Source organism: Podarcis cretensis (genome assembly GCF_951804945.1).
Source record: "Podarcis cretensis genome assembly, chromosome: 6".
Classification (NCBI taxonomy): Eukaryota; Metazoa; Chordata; class Lepidosauria; order Squamata; family Lacertidae; genus Podarcis; species Podarcis cretensis.
The window spans coordinates 54,798,614-54,815,417 of NC_137175.1; positions in this window are offsets into that span (position 1 = coordinate 54,798,614).

A 16,804-nucleotide genomic window follows, 5' to 3' on the forward strand; every position below is an offset into this window, starting at 1 on the left:
AAATCAGCCACCGCGAGACAAAATGGAAAATAAAAAATAAAATCGGCCCAGATCAGCTCCGTGATGCTGAAATGCAGCCTTCACTCAACACACCGACGTTTGAAAAGCCTTGTGATATTCCAGGATCCCAAGTGCAAGCAAAGTGATTTATTAAGTGGCCTGTCTGTACCGATATCAAACTTTTCCCTAGTGGGGGCCCAGTGTTAAAGTCTATCATTAAAACCTATTACTGAGCTATCAAAAACCCGCTGTAATTCTGTCTAATGACCTCATTTCCCTAAGTGTAACCCATGCCACTCAGTGGAAGTTTTGCTGATTTGGTTTGGGCCTCTCGGTAGGATGTAGTTCCTTCAATTTTTATTTATTTTTTTTAAGAGAGGGAGAGAGGGAGAGAAGGGAAAAATCAATGTCTGTAGAGATGACAAGCCACGAGGCCAGTAGCTGGGGACTTCGAAAACAATCCAATATACCATTTCCTATCCAGTCTATTAGCTACCCTAGTCAGCCTAGCCTCTAAGTTTTGATTGAAGGCTGGGCTGAGACCAGATAGACGGGGAACGAGGCCGAGGCCGGGTGGCTGCTAAACAAGCCTTATTTATAGCTTGCTGAAATCAGTCATAAAAGTAGGTGTATATAAAAATGGATTATTGCATTAAAAGTTTAAAATGCTTCCTTCCTCTCTCGCCCCATCCCTTTCCCTTTCCTGTTTCCCCAGCTCTGGTTAAGGTAAGATGTGGATAAAAAAAAGAGAGGGGGGGGGGGAACCAGACTGGAAATGGTTCGTCGTCGTCCCCCGGCCAGCGCCACATGCGTATACACCTTTTCACCCCCCACCCTGCACTACTTCTACTTGCCATGAAATCATTTCGTAAATACAAAAGAGGCCCCTCGGGCTATTGGTGCCCAGACACTCATTTTTGGAGTGGATAATTGACTTCTTTCAGTTGATAATTCATAGCTTGCATATGCGGGCTAATACATCAGCGCCCAGAGACTTCTGAAGAGCCCGGAGCCAGAAAGAGAAAGGGCGAGCGGAGAGAGGAGAGGGGGGAAAATTCAGATGATAGATGAGTGCATTACAGCTTTATGAATGAATTATGTCCCACAAATACCTTGAGCAGGAAAGTCCGTCGGCCTCTATCTATACTAATCTGGGAGGAATTATGACGATTTTCACATTAAAAGTATGGGAGCGGGGGGTGGGAGGGGGGAGAGAAGAAAGGAGCTAGGAATTAATTGAGCAATTGGGCCATTAAAAATGTATGCCCTCGCATTTTGGTGTCCGTTCTCTCATTCATCATACAGTAGGAAGCTTCTGTCATTTGTGGGGTTTTTTTTTCTTTTTTAAAATGCAGGTTCTTGTCGTATAAAAACCAGTTGAGATTATTTTGACAAGACAAAGTCTATTTTATGTATGGAGGGTCTGGGTTTCTTTATAACCATGCTGGTGTTTTCTTTGTGTGGTAGAACAGAGCAGAGTTCCCCCAACTGCTAGCTTCAAAAAAAATAAATCAGCATTTGTGGCTTTGAGTGAAAAAAGAAAGGAAGAAAATGAAATCAATCTTATTTCATCTTTCCTTCAACCTGGCTGCTTTGGTTTTCTAAGCATTTTTGCTATCAGAATATGGGGCACATAACACAGAATGGATCATTCTCAGCTGAAAAGTTCCGCTGGCAAACAGGCGAACATTAAATAAGTAGAATCCCTTGAAAAAGTATTGGCATTTTTTCATGTATCTAAGGGAGAAAATGCAAGGACATCAATACCAGACAAGGGGTGTGTGTGTGTGTGTGGCTTTTTCTAATCATTTGATGGCTACTTAGTGAAGTCTGATAGGCATAAATGCATCCACACCCTTTCCCCTTAGGATTTTCTTTTTAGGAACAGGTCAAAGTTGATCTAGTTCAACTAAAAGCAATCTAACACTGGACACAGGAGCAGTTTAAACAGAGAAGCTTGGTGGAAAATGGTACCTGTTCCTTTAAGCTGCGCCAAATATTGTTTTTATAAACTTTGTGTCGTAGTGCTAAAAAAAACAACTTTGGGGGTCCTTTGGAGACATCTTCTGGAAAGGAACCTCTTTCCCAAGCTGTGAAGATCAAGCGGATCAGGGTCTTCTCTGACTCCCTTGTACAGTATACCCCAGAGTAGATCAGTCCCGTGAAAGGCATACAGGACACCACACAGAACATGCATGTACTCTTAGGTTGGTGACCCATATGTTTCTTAAAGTATACAATACTAAATCAGTTCTTCTGTCTTGTTTCAACTGAAATTCTTTTGGTTTGATAACTGATAAGATCATCTACCTAGCTTGGAACACTTTTTTATATAAAAGTTAAGATTCTTTTTTAAAAAACAAATGATGTCAAAACTGATCAGGCGCACACACACATGCAAATATTTAAACCCATGCTGTAAAGACATGATCATAAGTTTAATTCCTTAACAAATCAATTCTTATTAAAGATTAGTATGTTCCACAGTCCAGTTGTCAACTTACTCTGATCTAGTTCCGTTTGATGCAGATAAAGTGGGATTTGTTTGAGTCCAAACATGTTACCATGGCTTAACTTGCTTATGAATTTATTGCCTGTAAAATATGAATAACAGGACAACCTTAAGCCTGCTTTTTTGAACTGGGTTCAAAGGGAGTTGCTCCTGAATAATTAGCATAGGGTTGCAACCTCAGCTATATCTTCAAGTTTTATAAATAAGCATTTTAATACTTTTATTATGTCTTCTTATGTGTAAATGAAAAAATGCTTAAAAGGAAATCATCGTTAGTGCTACTAATCTTGAAATAAATAACACTTAAGCAGCCAAGTCTGATTCAAGTTAAAATGCCATTTAAGAAACTTACTAAATATGTTATCCTCATGCTCTCAGTCCTCTGCTTCAGAAATTATTTCTCACTTAATCGTTTTAACTTGAATCAGCCTATAAATATTGAAATGTGCAGTATAACAGCCAACGATCATGAGATAGTAAACAATTTCCAAAGTATGTTTGCTCTCCATGTCTGCATACTAAATTGCAATTTAAAGTTAGGAGTGTGGTGAGGAGGTGGGAGGGACAGAGCATTCCAAGAGAGCAGGGTGGGTTGAGATACTTTGCCACATTGCTAATGGGCGGGGCTTCAAGTGTCCCAGAAGACTAGAAGTTTGTGTTGCAACAAGGCAGCCCAGGAGCAGCCCAGCCATGTCAAAGAGTAATCGTATCACTTTCCTGCAAAATGCCTTGCGTCCTCTTCTCCCATTTCCCATCGCAATGAAGCCACTAAAGCTGGAGGCGTCCACAAATCTGCATCAAAATAAAACTGCTCTGGGAATATGACGGATGGTTAGCATACTATAAATAAATAAATCTTGACTGTGAGTCCTGCAAGACCTGCTCCCTGCTTTGCTGGCCTATTTCCACCTGGCCTGGGAGGGTTGGGGCCATAGCTGTCAACTTTTCCCTTTTCTTGTGAGGAATCCTATTCGGAATCCTATTCCTTTAAAAAAGGGAAACGTTGACAGTTATTGAGGCCCTGACTGATTACAGCTGCAAAAGCTGCTGCTGAAAGTACCAGAGGCCATCTTGCTGGGAGTCCAGAAAAAACATGCTGCTCAGGGCACCTAGAGAGCGGGGGGCAGTAGGTGCTGGGGATTGTGTTGGGGCAAAGATCTAATTTTGATGGCGTCTTATTTTTGCTTCTTTTGTAAGTTGTTGTTTGACCTTACTATGCATTATAAGGGGATGTTTAATTTTACTGAAAATGACTTAATGAGATGCTTTCATTAGCTTCTTGTTAATTTGAATTTTGTTATATTGTGTGAATTATGAATGTATTATGAACTAAATAACTTCCACAGGTTAAGAACGGACCTCCAGAACGAATTACATACGTATTACACTGTATTAAAATTTTCCTGTTTGAAGCACCCTCATGGCCCTCCCCACAACAAACATGCTAAGAGCTCCAACTGCATACCTTCAAGGCTGTGGACACCCCATGCTTTTAGATCACATGGCTGCCCCAAAAAGAATCCTGGGATCTGTAGTTTGTTAAGGGTGCTGAGCAGTGCTATTTTTCTAGAAAAAGAGGTGCTGGAACTCACCACGAACACCTCCCTTGTTCTCTTATAATGGCAATGGCACCCACCTGAGAGGTGCTGGAGTTCCAGTGCATTCCAGCTGAAAAAAAGCCCTGGTGCTGGGGATTGTAGCTATGTGAGAGTAAATTACAGTTCCCATGAATCTTTGGGGAAAGCCATGTGCTTCAAAGGTATGGCGTGTACTCATCCCAAGTCAGTTTCATCCCTCTAAAGATCTGCTTAGGCACACACAGGGACTTGTGCATGTCTAGTGGAACTATAAAAAAATTAAATGTTTTCATTGGACAGCACATCTCAGCTTGGATGACATCTCACAGATTGCTTGTGAAACTTTCCTGAGCTGGAATCTCCTGTAATGGGGGGTGGCAAGGGGCAGGTTCTGTTTTGAAAAATGTACAACTTTTTTAGAGCTCCTTTTCATATTCTGCTATGTATTTCTAAAAAGCAATTCTACGATCCCCCAAAATATAATGACACCCCATGTCCTGTTAAATCTTTTTTTATTAAGCTGTTGTTTGATGCTCAAGAACATTTTTACTCCTGACAATTTGATATATGCTGCAGTAAATACAAATCATTCAGCCTGCAGTCCTCTGTTCATTTAACTTGGAAGTAAGCCCCTTTGAACTTAATGGGAATCTGGATGGATACAGATCCTCCAAGTGTTCCTATTTTCCTGGGAGAATGCCAGATTTACTGAAGCCACATCACAGTTTCTGATTTGATCCCAGATTGTCTCACTTTTCCTTAAGACGTCCCTATTTTCATTGGAGAAATGTTGGAGGGCATAGAGTTATGCAGCTGCTAAGGAGATAAGTAACTATACAACCTTTAGAAGGCATCTGAAGACAGGCCCTTATAGGGAAGGTTTTTTAAAATGTTCATTGTTTTATTATATTTTTATATATGTTGGAAGCCACCCAGAGTGGCTGGGGCAACCCAGTCAGATGGGTGGGGTATGAATAACATTTTTAAATAATTATTGTGATGGAATAGGATGTTCCTCTTTTCATCAGGGAAATGTTGCAGAGTATGTAAATATGTATAGGATTAAATTTATGTATAGGATAAATTTCAAAATATGTTCATAATGGAAGACACCTGAAGCTTTAGAGACAGGGTAGGCTGCAATTTCAAATAAATAAGGCTGTTTCAGAACAGAATACAAAAATGTTTAAGAAACTAAATATTTTTCTCATTCTATTAATTGTCCATCATGAATTTTGCAAGCTGCAGCCCCGGGTTCAAATCTCTGTGCTTGCCCCATTATCTGCCTGTTCACATACTGTGGGTTGGTTGTTTTTCCAATGGATTTATCATTTGCATTTGCACTGAAACAACACCAGCGCTTCAGGAAGAGCCAGCTACCTCTCAAGAAAGAAAACTTTCTGACTGGGCAATGCAGAAAAAAGCTGACCCAGGCAGGTGTCTGGCACCTGAACAGTTTACATTTTAAGTATGGGAAATTTAAAATACCAGCATTGCCACCTAGTGATTATTTTCTGTACTGCAGTACTAAAAAGAGACACTTTTGAAGTTATGTAGATATCAGTCATTCTACGGGGTGTGCAGGGTGCTCCATGGGAACTGCAGACCTATGGTGACAAGAACCCTCTTATTGGGACCTCATATGTTGCCTGGTCCAAAGTGGTCAGTTCTCCACAGTTTGCAGCAATTTGCAATTTTTAAAAAATCCTCATGAAAATTCACCAGCATTTTAGTGCAAAATTCTCTTAACAGACACATTTTCATATGCCGTTTCGACTGATGCACACATCTCTGCAGGCAATTTCCCCTAATATAATGCCTTTTAAATGTTTGTAAATTTATTCAGCTTTATGCACACTTTCCCATAACAAATACATTTTTGTAAACATTGCTAGCTGGAGAACTGCATAACAAAATTTGGATAATTGTGAATTTTGAAGGATAGTAGTGTTTAAGTTCACATATTGTTGTTCATATAGGGATCAATAAGGTTGTGAAGAATTTACCTTGTAGATAGCAATGAACTGGGTGGCATGGTAGCATGAGGTGAGCAGGAATTGATGCATACAATCACTGTCAGCTAGCTGTTGAAGTTGCTGGACCAGTTTACTTTGGGTGGGGAGGAGCACATTGACCTGTTTGTGGGGAGAATCAATCCACAGGATGTCAGCTGGCCTGCCCCAGTCTGGATCATTGGTTGCCAAGCTGCTGGACTTGAATAACTTGCCGCCCTGCAAGGTCAAGGTACTATATGTTACCCACCCCTGGACTGTAGAAAAATATTACCTTTTCTTCTTTTGTTTTCCAAAGGAGCTTGTTCAACTGCCAAGTGTTTACATCTTCTAAATAAGGCTGTCCAATTGTACTGTCCAGTTTTGGGGCAGAGGGGATCCTCACCTGAAACTGTAGAAGATGCTCTATTCTGCCTCTTAATCAGGGACACCAACTGCAAGGGATGATTTCATTACATGTGAACCACCGCCCTCTGCTGACTATACCTCTTTCGGCAGTTCTAAAGAATGAAAAACTGAAACAGTCCTTGTATCCTTGATTTTGTAACTTTACAGCCATCCAGAAAACTTATTTGTATACCCTTTGTGAGTGATCATCTGCCCACCTCAGTCCCAAAGGTCCATCTTTGAAACACATGCTTCTCCATGCCGAAATCAGAGGGCAGGTCCACTACTGCAGAAAGATGCTTAATGCAAAAAGCTGCAGAAGACCCAAAGGGGATGAGCCAGGCAAGTCACCTTGTGATTCATTTGTCTCTAGCCACTTACCTCTCCACTCATTCTGGGCTCTGCTTTTCTACAGTACAATTTCCATGCTCATATTGACCACGGACCAATTCACATTTTGTCATTAGTGAGTAAGACACACAGCAAACTTGAAGAAAAGGAAAGCAAGCCATTTTTGGTCCATAAGAACAATTCTAAAATGCTTGGTTAGGCAATGCCTCCCTTAGGACCAACCCAAAGGACACAAAATGGCGAGGAATCTTCTGAGTCCACCACTAGTCTCCATTATACTGACTGTCCATCAAAGCAGGGCTGTGTGGGAAAGAGAAAAGTGGAGTTAAATGGGACTTGCTTCCAAGTAAGTAGGCAGGTATAGCAAGGACTGGGACCCCATGGACTCTGTAGTCAGTATGAAGAAGCAATAAACAACCTTTCTGGATATAATCAGGTTACCTATTGAATTACTATGAGTATGGGCCACAAGCATCATTCAGTTAACAGCCAGAGTGCCATGCCTTCCTGATGCTGTTAGACTCAAACTCCCATCAGCCTTGATCAGCATGGCCAATGGTGAGGGATGATGGAAGTTGTGGACCAAAGTATCTGAAGAGCAGCAGCTGGGAAAAGCTGGCTATACTCTTCACTTTCTGTTCAACTATCTTTAAGAAGGATACCATTGTTTGCAGATAGCACCTTCCTTCCAGTGCTGCATTTTTAGACAGCAGAAAGTTCACTACTACTACTACTACTAATTTTATTATTTATGCTTCAGTGATCTAGCTGGGTTGTCCCAGCCACTCTAGGCAGCTTCCAACACATATAAAAACACAATAAAATATCAAACATTAAAAACTTCCCAGTACAGGGCTGCCTTCAGGTGTATTCTAAAAGTCAGATAGTTGTTTCCCTTGCAGTTGGATCTCAGTGTCTGGGCTGAGTAATGGGGGTAAAGCCCGGTAAACTGGGCCAAGGCCATTTAGGGCTTTAAAGGTCAGCACCAACACTTTGAATTGTGCTTGGAAAGATACTGGGAGCCAGTTTAGATCCTTTAGGACCGGTGTTATATGGTCCCGACAGCCGCCCCCAGTCACCAATCTAGCTGCCGTATTCTGAATTAGTTGTAGTTTCCGAGTCACCTTCGAAGGTAGCCCCATGTAGAGTGCATTGCAGTAGTCCAATCACTTTTATATCAAGCAATTAATGAAGGCTCTTCCAGATTTTTTAAAAAATAAAAGCTGAGTCAATGAGAGGGGATTCATATTTGCATACAAGTAATATTAGTTATTTAACACTAGTTATTAGTTATTTGGTGTATACTAGGTTTGTGCATCAGCTCTGGGAGGCAGGGTTGAATAGAAAATCAAATGAAGTTAAGTTGGGTGTTTTACCCCACCTCCAAAATGCAATGTCAATAAATCCCTTCAAGTCAGATCACGTCTCTCATAAAGCCTTGTGTCACTCTGTTGTTATCATACTTTTCTGTCCTAATATAGCTCCACATGTTCCTATAACTCTGGGTCTTTCTAAGACCATGGTAAAGTTGCCCAGCATGCCACATGAGGAACACTGAAGAGTTGTGCCCCCCCATTTTTGTTTTGTTAAAAGTTAAAAGATTCATTTGAAGTTACCCCCCAATGCTACATTGTTCTGCTTTGAGAAGAAAAGATAAAACTGAAGCCCTTCACAATTCTGTATGCAGTGTTCTAGAAGTATCAGAGGCCTCTAACATCTAATGGAGGACAGAAACAAGCACCAGAAAGGGGAGGCCTGTGTGGAGCTACAAAGATTGTAAAAATATACAAGTTAGAACAGGCACAGGCAAACTTGGCCCTCCAGATGTTTTGGGACTCCAACTCCCATCATCCCTAGCTAACAGGACCAGTGGTCAGGGATGATGTAGTCTCAAAACATCTGGAGGGCCAAGTTTACCTATGCCTGAGTTAGAATATGTACCACTTGACCAACCCTTTAACATTTTCACATGAGAAAGACCAAGAGGAAAAGGCCTACCTGCTGCCCCCATATGAGAATATGGAGGAAAGTGAATACTTTCACTATCTCACAAAAAAATGCCCCTGGACCTATTTGCCTGCAATTTGGCAGACTTGAGACATTCTGGAGAGGCTCCTGTGCCTATAAATTTCATCCACTTTGGCAAAAAGGGAGTTATAGCAGTTTTTGAATTCCTTGCTACGGTAAATGTGATAAAGAGAGTTTTACTTGTTGTTATTGGCCTTTCTTGGCATATGGAGTTTTACTTTATATCGGGGACCCAATTTATTGATTGAAGCAGAAAGAGAGAATATAGAGCAACTCAGAAACAAATAAGATTTTTTTAAAATGTACACATAAAAGGCAAATATTGGGGCCCATGCACCTCCCTTAGCGTAAATCAACCCTTCACAACCTGGTGCCTTACAAAAAAAAAAAAAAGCTACAGCTCCCATCATCACTGGCCATTGGCCATCCTGGCTGCAGCTGGTGGAAGTTGGAGTCCAAAATATCTGGAGGCACCAGGTTACGGGAAGCTTGTATTATACTTATGTGGTGACAAGTGAGCTCTCTGGGTGAAAGAAATAGATTTATACTGGTGTGTAGAGTTTAGACCTGAGCTAATAAAATTATAGTCCAGAGTCCAGGGCTGTTGTAAATAAATTTCCCCATCTATGAAAGGCATATGGAAAAAAGCAATCTGTCTTTTCAAAAATACTTTTATGCAAAATATCGGACGTTTCTCTCCACCAGAGGGCACCATCATAGTGGTTTGCAACAAAGAGGAAGTGTTTTTCTTAGACAACTTCTGTTTTTTGCCAGTTTTGTTCCTGTTCCCAAGTGCAATAGTAAAACCAAATAGCAGAAACTAGGGGTGCAATCCTATACAGCCCTACAATGGTATTTGCTTCCAAGTAACCATAAATAAGATCGCACGGCCTCTCTTGGAATTTGCGGGTGGATGAAAAGCAAGAAAACAGAACAGCGTTGAGGCCCTTTTTCTGCCTGCTGTAACATTTGGGAGGAGATGGTGCTAGAAGGAAACAAAAGATCTATGGCAAAGAAGAAGGTGGTGCTTCAATAGGTACACATGATGCACGCAGTGAACAGCACCTCTCTGAGATTTCTCTTGGCGTCCTTGCAGTACCGTGCCCATCTCTAGTTGCCTGGAAATTGCACTGAGCAAACTGCCCCAACTAAAGATACAGCCATGGTGATGCAGAAGTGCTTCCTGCAATGGTGAGAGTACATTTCAGCTACGCACATAATGACGCAAACCTGTATGGTGTTATTATGGCAGTATCCATAGGCAGGCTGCTTTATTCTTTACATTCTCTACTGTGAATGGCTTTGGGATGCTTCCCACACAGACAGTCACATTAGCCAGTCCACTGAAGCGAAGTTCGCAAAGCAGCTTGTCCTTTAATTGGAAAATTAAGGGCATTATCCTAAGGGGGAGAAGGAAGTTTTGCTCCTCCCATCCCCCCAGGAAATGCTCCCTAGACTTCCATTTGGACAGTACTGCCCTCAGGCAGCAATATCAGAATGCCCATTCCATTCTGACTGGTGGTGCTCACTTCCATTTTCAGGTTAGAGTGCTAAAAGTCTGCGTGCAAGTTCCCATTTTCCTGCTCCATGCCGCTACGTGCAAGAAGTATTGCTAGACTCTCCCCTGCAAAAGGATAATTTAATAAGCATGCCTGTTGATTGCATTAGGAGGCTTGAGAGAGTATCTGAAAGCCATCCCATCATAGGTCACTTAATATTGCAGAAGCCATGCCTGTAATTAAAATATAAAGGCAATGATACAGATCTCTTACCACCACCAGTCAATTTTGGTGTGTTTTTTGGAGGAGCTTGAAAGTGGATGTAGTATTTCACGTTTTCAGGAAACCCTCCAAATTTTCTGTGTTTTGAATAATTCCTGGATATAGGAGAATTCTTCTCTCTCTCTCTCTCTGACTTTCAGATGTGCATCTTCCCTTCCCTTCATGGAGTGGTGGTATTTGAGTACATCGCATCAAGGACTGGGGGAGAAATTTGGACCAGTCTGCACTTTAATGCAAATCCTACTTAAATTTACACTTCCTGAAATAATATATGAACCAAATGCAGTTATCCTTCTGAATTTTGCACTTCTCCAAATTTTATGATGCAGTTCTCCAGTTTTTATGCAAACTGATGCAGAAATGGGGAGACTTAAACTTAGAGACTAGAAAAATGAAAACCAAACAGAATTATGTGATTTATTAAAAAAATCAACTGCTATTTCATAAATAATATCAAAGTGGTTTACAACAAAAATACATAAAACCATACAGTAAAACGATATAAAAACATTTAAAAAGACATCAATTAACCACTACAGGAAGACGTATCATTAAATGCCTGGCAGAATACAAAAGTTTTCAGCAGGCATTTAAGAGTTAAGGCAAAAGGTGCCTGCTGACAGATTCATCCATCCCTACTCACAACAATGTATATTCTAGAAGACGAGATGAAGCAATGGTTCCACTTGGGGAGAGGCACCATTGAAAACATCCCCACAACAGCTTATCCATTTCTCCAAAACAAACTAAAGAAAATCCCCACAACATTGAACAGGTTCACACAGAAGGGAAAAGCAGGCAAACTATCCCCATCCCCCATCCCCACTAACCCCCCTGGCCTATCACCAACATGCAGCACAAACCTCCAGATAAAAACCTGACAAGCCAAAGGCCAACACTGTCTAAAAGATTTCTATAACAACAACAAACCTATACCAACACAAGAAATACAAGATAAACGAGGGGACACCCAAATAACTTGGCTAACACACCATCAACTACATGCCTTCTTAAAACCAGCAGCCACTAGGTCCTTGACCACCTTTGAAAACCTTCTCCTGATAGCAGAGGGACATGGTAAAGGGATAGTATCTACAATATACAAAATACTGCTCCAAAACCCCACAAACAATCAAAGAACAATGGGAGCAGGGCATAGGCTATGAAATAAACCCCACCCAATGGACTAGAATGTGGTCTAAACTTCCCTTTAAGTCCATATCAGCCAAAAGAAGGGAACTCACCTACAGGTGCTACTTAACACCACGGAAACTGAAGCTGATACGCCCAGGACCTCACCAAGATGTTTGAGAGGCTGCACCTTTGCAGGCACATACCTCCACATGTGATGGAAATGCCCTATAATCCAACCCTTCCGGACAGCAGTTCTACAAGAGATATACAAAATAACTAAACAGGTACAGTGGTACCCCTGGTTAAGAACTTAAGTCATTCTGGAGATCCATTCTTAACCTGAAACTGTTCTTAACCTGAGGTACCACTTTAGCTAATGGAGCCTCCCGCTGCCACCGCACAATTTCTGTTCTCACCTGAGGTACTACTTCTCGGTTAGCGGAGTCTGTAACCTGAAGCCTCTGTAACCCAAGGTACCACTGTATTAGAACCCACCCCAGTACTGGCCCTACTGAACATCTTCCAAGATCTGAATGACCATTCACATTATAGAGAGCTTATAACCCATCTACTCTCAGCAGCCATAAGCCTCATAGCCAAACACTGGAGAGACCTGTCAGGAGTAAACATGAACCAATGGTATCAAATTGTATGGGAAAACGTCCTAACCAATAAACTGAAACTGTCACGGGGACAAATAGAAGAGGACACCTTCACCCCATTCTGGCTCCCCTTTATCACATACACAGCCCAACAAGATAATGACAAGAATCCACCAACAGCATATGAATCAATCTGGCTTACTTGACCTAACAAGCCCTCCCCCCCCCCACAAATGCAAACAAACCCCACTGCAGACAACCACAGACAACTAACCAGACCCTGCCCCTAATACATCTCACCACCAAGGAAATGTAATAAACAAATAGAAAGAGAAACTACCCAGTTGACGCTGACACAAAACCCCACATGTACACTATACAAAAGAATATAAGCCTCACCACCACTCCTCTCCCCGCTCTTCTTCCCTAACTGATTTGTAAGAAAGACTGTACAACCAGAAAATAGAGACAAGGCATGTACTTTTGTAAACCAATAAAATATTTAATAAAAAATAAATTATAAAAAACAACAATGTTGTGAAATAGGCTAGGCTGGAGCATGGTGACTTGCCCAAAGCCATTTGTTAAGCATCACTACGACTATACTCACCCTCTAGTTTCCAGAGACTCTGATTTCATACCACTAATAACAGTTCATTGTCAAGTTGTTCTCTGTGCTGTTTTATCTCTGCCAAATCTAAAGCAGGGAAGATGAGGGAGGGAGGTGGGGAAATGTGTTCCACCAGGGAAACACTTGTCACAGGAAATGCTGAGGGCTTATTGTTGCCATCAGCCACTTGAACTAGTGACAGGCCTAAAGATGATGGGCAGGGAGGGCATTTAAGCTGATCGCTGCTTTGTACAGAAGCCTAATGTGGACTGCATCCTTTGATGGCTTCATGGTAGGATATGTAAGAACACCATGAATGTGAATGGCCAGCATTATTGACAGACAGTCCTGTTGAATGGTCAACAGTTGTGGAACCATCTCCAGCTCAGCAATCCTTTCCCATGTTTGGATGTCAAGTGTGAAAAGCCAGTGTGGTACTTTCATGCCCACATGAAATAGTCCCCAAAGCAGTGGTGCTAAATGATTTGGGGAGGCTCGGTGCTTAAGGAAAACAGGTTGAGGATTCTGCATTGCAATTGCTTTCCAGGTTTGCCCATTCACATAGCTATCATAAATTGACTCAATCCAACCCTGCCTCAAAATGTGTCCTGAACGATTTCACAATGGCTGCATATTTCAGGTTGCAATTACAGTGAAGTTTAGTGACAATTCAGGTCTCAGCTGCAGTTTCCCATGTTATCCAGTGTGCTCTGAAATTTCATACCCGCAAAATATGCCTATCAGGTTTTCTTCCACTGTCTCCAGACACAAATGTTTGAGTCCTGCTGCTTATCACCTCTTCCCAATTGCTACCCTTCTCCCAGGGCTTTGCGTGCATTTGAAATCAACACTTAGCTTCTGCAAAATACCATGTAAATCAAATGTATACATGGACACGAGGGCCAGGGGCAGTAGGCACAATTCTGACCTCTCTTTTTCTTACACACTCACTAGCATCATGGTACACAATATCTTGTATGAGCAGGCCTCTGCCCGTGCCTTGCAAATCCAGTGCCCACCAGAGCAGTTCCAATCCTCAAAGTTTCCCCTTGTTCAGTTTAATAGGATTTACTTTGTATAAGAGTTGAAAGGGATTGTAACTTCTAACTAGCATTATCACTATGGTTTTCAGTGAACGTCTGGGGATTTTGTGCATCTCTCCATGCAAGAAAGAAAAATAAAGATGTTTGTGCTATCTGTACAAACCACAAGATGTAGTGAAGGCTGCCAAGTTGGGTGGTCAAATCATTTTGTGGAGCCTGTCCATAGCTGCCAGTAATCATGGCTTTATTCTTTCCCCAGTATCAGAAACTCCCTTCCTCTAAATTGTGGGGAAGCTGGAACAACAGTGGGAGAAGCCAATTGTACTCATGCCATGTTTGTGGAATTCCAAAAGCCTGTCAACTGCAGGAAGGAGAAGGCTGGAGTAAATGGTAAAGGTAAAGGTAAAGGTAAAGGTACCCCTGCCCGTACGGGCCAGTCTTGGCAGACTCTGGGGTTGTGCGCCCATCTCACTTAAGAGGCCAGGGGCCAGCGCTGTCCGGAGACACTTCCGGGTCACGTGGCCAGCGTGACAAAGCTGCATCTGGCGAGCCAGAGCCGCACACGGAAACGCCGTTTACCTTCCCGCTGGTAAGCGGTCCCTATTTATCTACTTGCACCCGGAGGTGCTTTCGAACTGCTAGGTTGGCAGGCGCTGGGACCGAGCAGCGGGAGCGCACCCCGCCGCAGGGATTCGAACCGCCGACCTTTCGATCAGCAAGTCCTAGGCGCTGAGGCTTTAACCCACAGCGCCACCTGCGTCCCACTGGAGTAAATGGACCTATAGTCTAATCCAGCAGGACTATTTTTACACTCTCTTGACTATGAGCATTCTTGCATTCACTCAGGAACTGTTGAGTCTCTGCATTCACAAGAGGCTTGCCCCTCGTCTGCAAGCTTGGTGCAACCTAGGTACTTATTTTCACCCAGCAAATGCTAGAGGGCATGCTAGGTTACATCTTGGTCTCTCTGTGGATACCAATTAGCACAAAGTGTCCTGCAGCTGAGCTTGTTTCAAGCCTGAAGATTCCTCAAGTACTATTTATTAGCCAGCGCTTTATTTAATCAGCCCTCGGAGTTTCTCTGTTACATTTTAATCTTTGAGCAAAATTCTCCTCTCTCTCTCTCTTTTGCCACAGACTCCTTAATCTCATTACTCTTGGATGTCAGACGAGACTAATCACTTCGGCCATGAAATCAAAGACAACTGTTGCAATAGCCAGGAGACGAGTCTTTTCTGGAAATTAATTCTTCCAGCAGACAAGCAAAATGCCATTTTAAGAATGGGAGGTGGGTCTTAATTTTCCTGTGGAAAATCAAGGCATTTTTATGAAGGCGGAGACTAACGTACAAGGTTGCCACCTATTTTAATCCCTGGGTGGGATCCCTGTGCCTTTCACAATGGCACAATATAGGTGGAGCTTCTCCTGATGTGGTGATGCGAAGAAGGGAAAAGCTTCAGCTACTGAGGTTGCTTAGCAGGTATTTAAGGCACAAGACAGAGGCTCAGCTATTGATGGGACCCACTCCAGCCTGGTGCTGGCCCTGGTAAACTTGAAAAAGTTCTTTGGAATAGGTACAGCCTTGTAGCCCTATTGAGGTGCTCAGGCCAATGGCTGAGGGAACAAGCTGTGTAGGGGCCTGCACCAGACCCATCATCCCTGCACACCCCAACCCCATCCGTCACACCTTTAGCACAAAGGGCTGGAGGTAAGTTGATGTTGTTGTTGTTGTTGATGATTGAATTTATATACCGTCCTATACCTGGGGGTCTCAGGGCAGTTCCCAGAATAAAATCAAGATATAAAGCCACAAAATACCTGATAAAAATAAAATGACAACACAATACACCCCCCCCCACACACACACAAAGCACTTTTTAAAGGGCATAGGACCAAAGGCCTGATTAAAAAAGGAATGTATTTGCCAGGCGCCTAAAGGTGTATAATGAAAGCACCAGGCAAACTTCCCTGGTGAGAGTATTCCACAAACAGTGAGCCACTGCAGAGAAGGCCCGTTCTCGTGTTGCCACCCTCCAAACCTCTCGAGGAGGAGGCACACAAAGGAGGGCCTCAGAAGATGGATCTCAGGGACTGGGTATTTTCATATGGGAAGAGGCGGTCATTGAGTTCTTAGCATCATCCCACAGCCCTCACACTGAATGCCCAAACAGAGCTTGTGACAGCATGTGTTGCAAGTGGGTCAATGTTTTAATGCCCAGAGCAGCTATTAAACAGCTCCATCACTACTATTTCCAACTGGGGGTGGGTTTTTCCAGTTTCTCACATTTCCTATCTTAGGTTCATTTCTCCACATTTGTTTGCTTTTTAAAAAAGCCTTCACAAGGATACATCATCATTTTACGGCACATTTCTCCATATACACAGCTTTTTGTATGCAATTTTGCCTAATGTACAATTTTTGTAAGCCTTATTTTTTAAAACAACAACACATTTTCAGGTGCTGTTTGTACCAATATGTGGATTTTTATGCACACTTTCCCCTGATGTCTGCTTTTTTGTGCCTATAGTTTGCTTGCAGACCTACATAGCCACATTCAGGGAAGTGCAAATTTTGAAGAATATCTGTGGTTGGTTTGCAAATTCTTTCTGGAAGTATGAATTGGGTAGTTTTGCATTAAAATGTGAAGCTAACTGAATTTCTCCCTGATCCCTATTCCCAACTGTCATTATCACCTTGTCCCCTAAAAACTTCCTTTCATTTCCCCATGGTAGCCTCATGTACTTTTGGTTTTCACACCCACTTCAT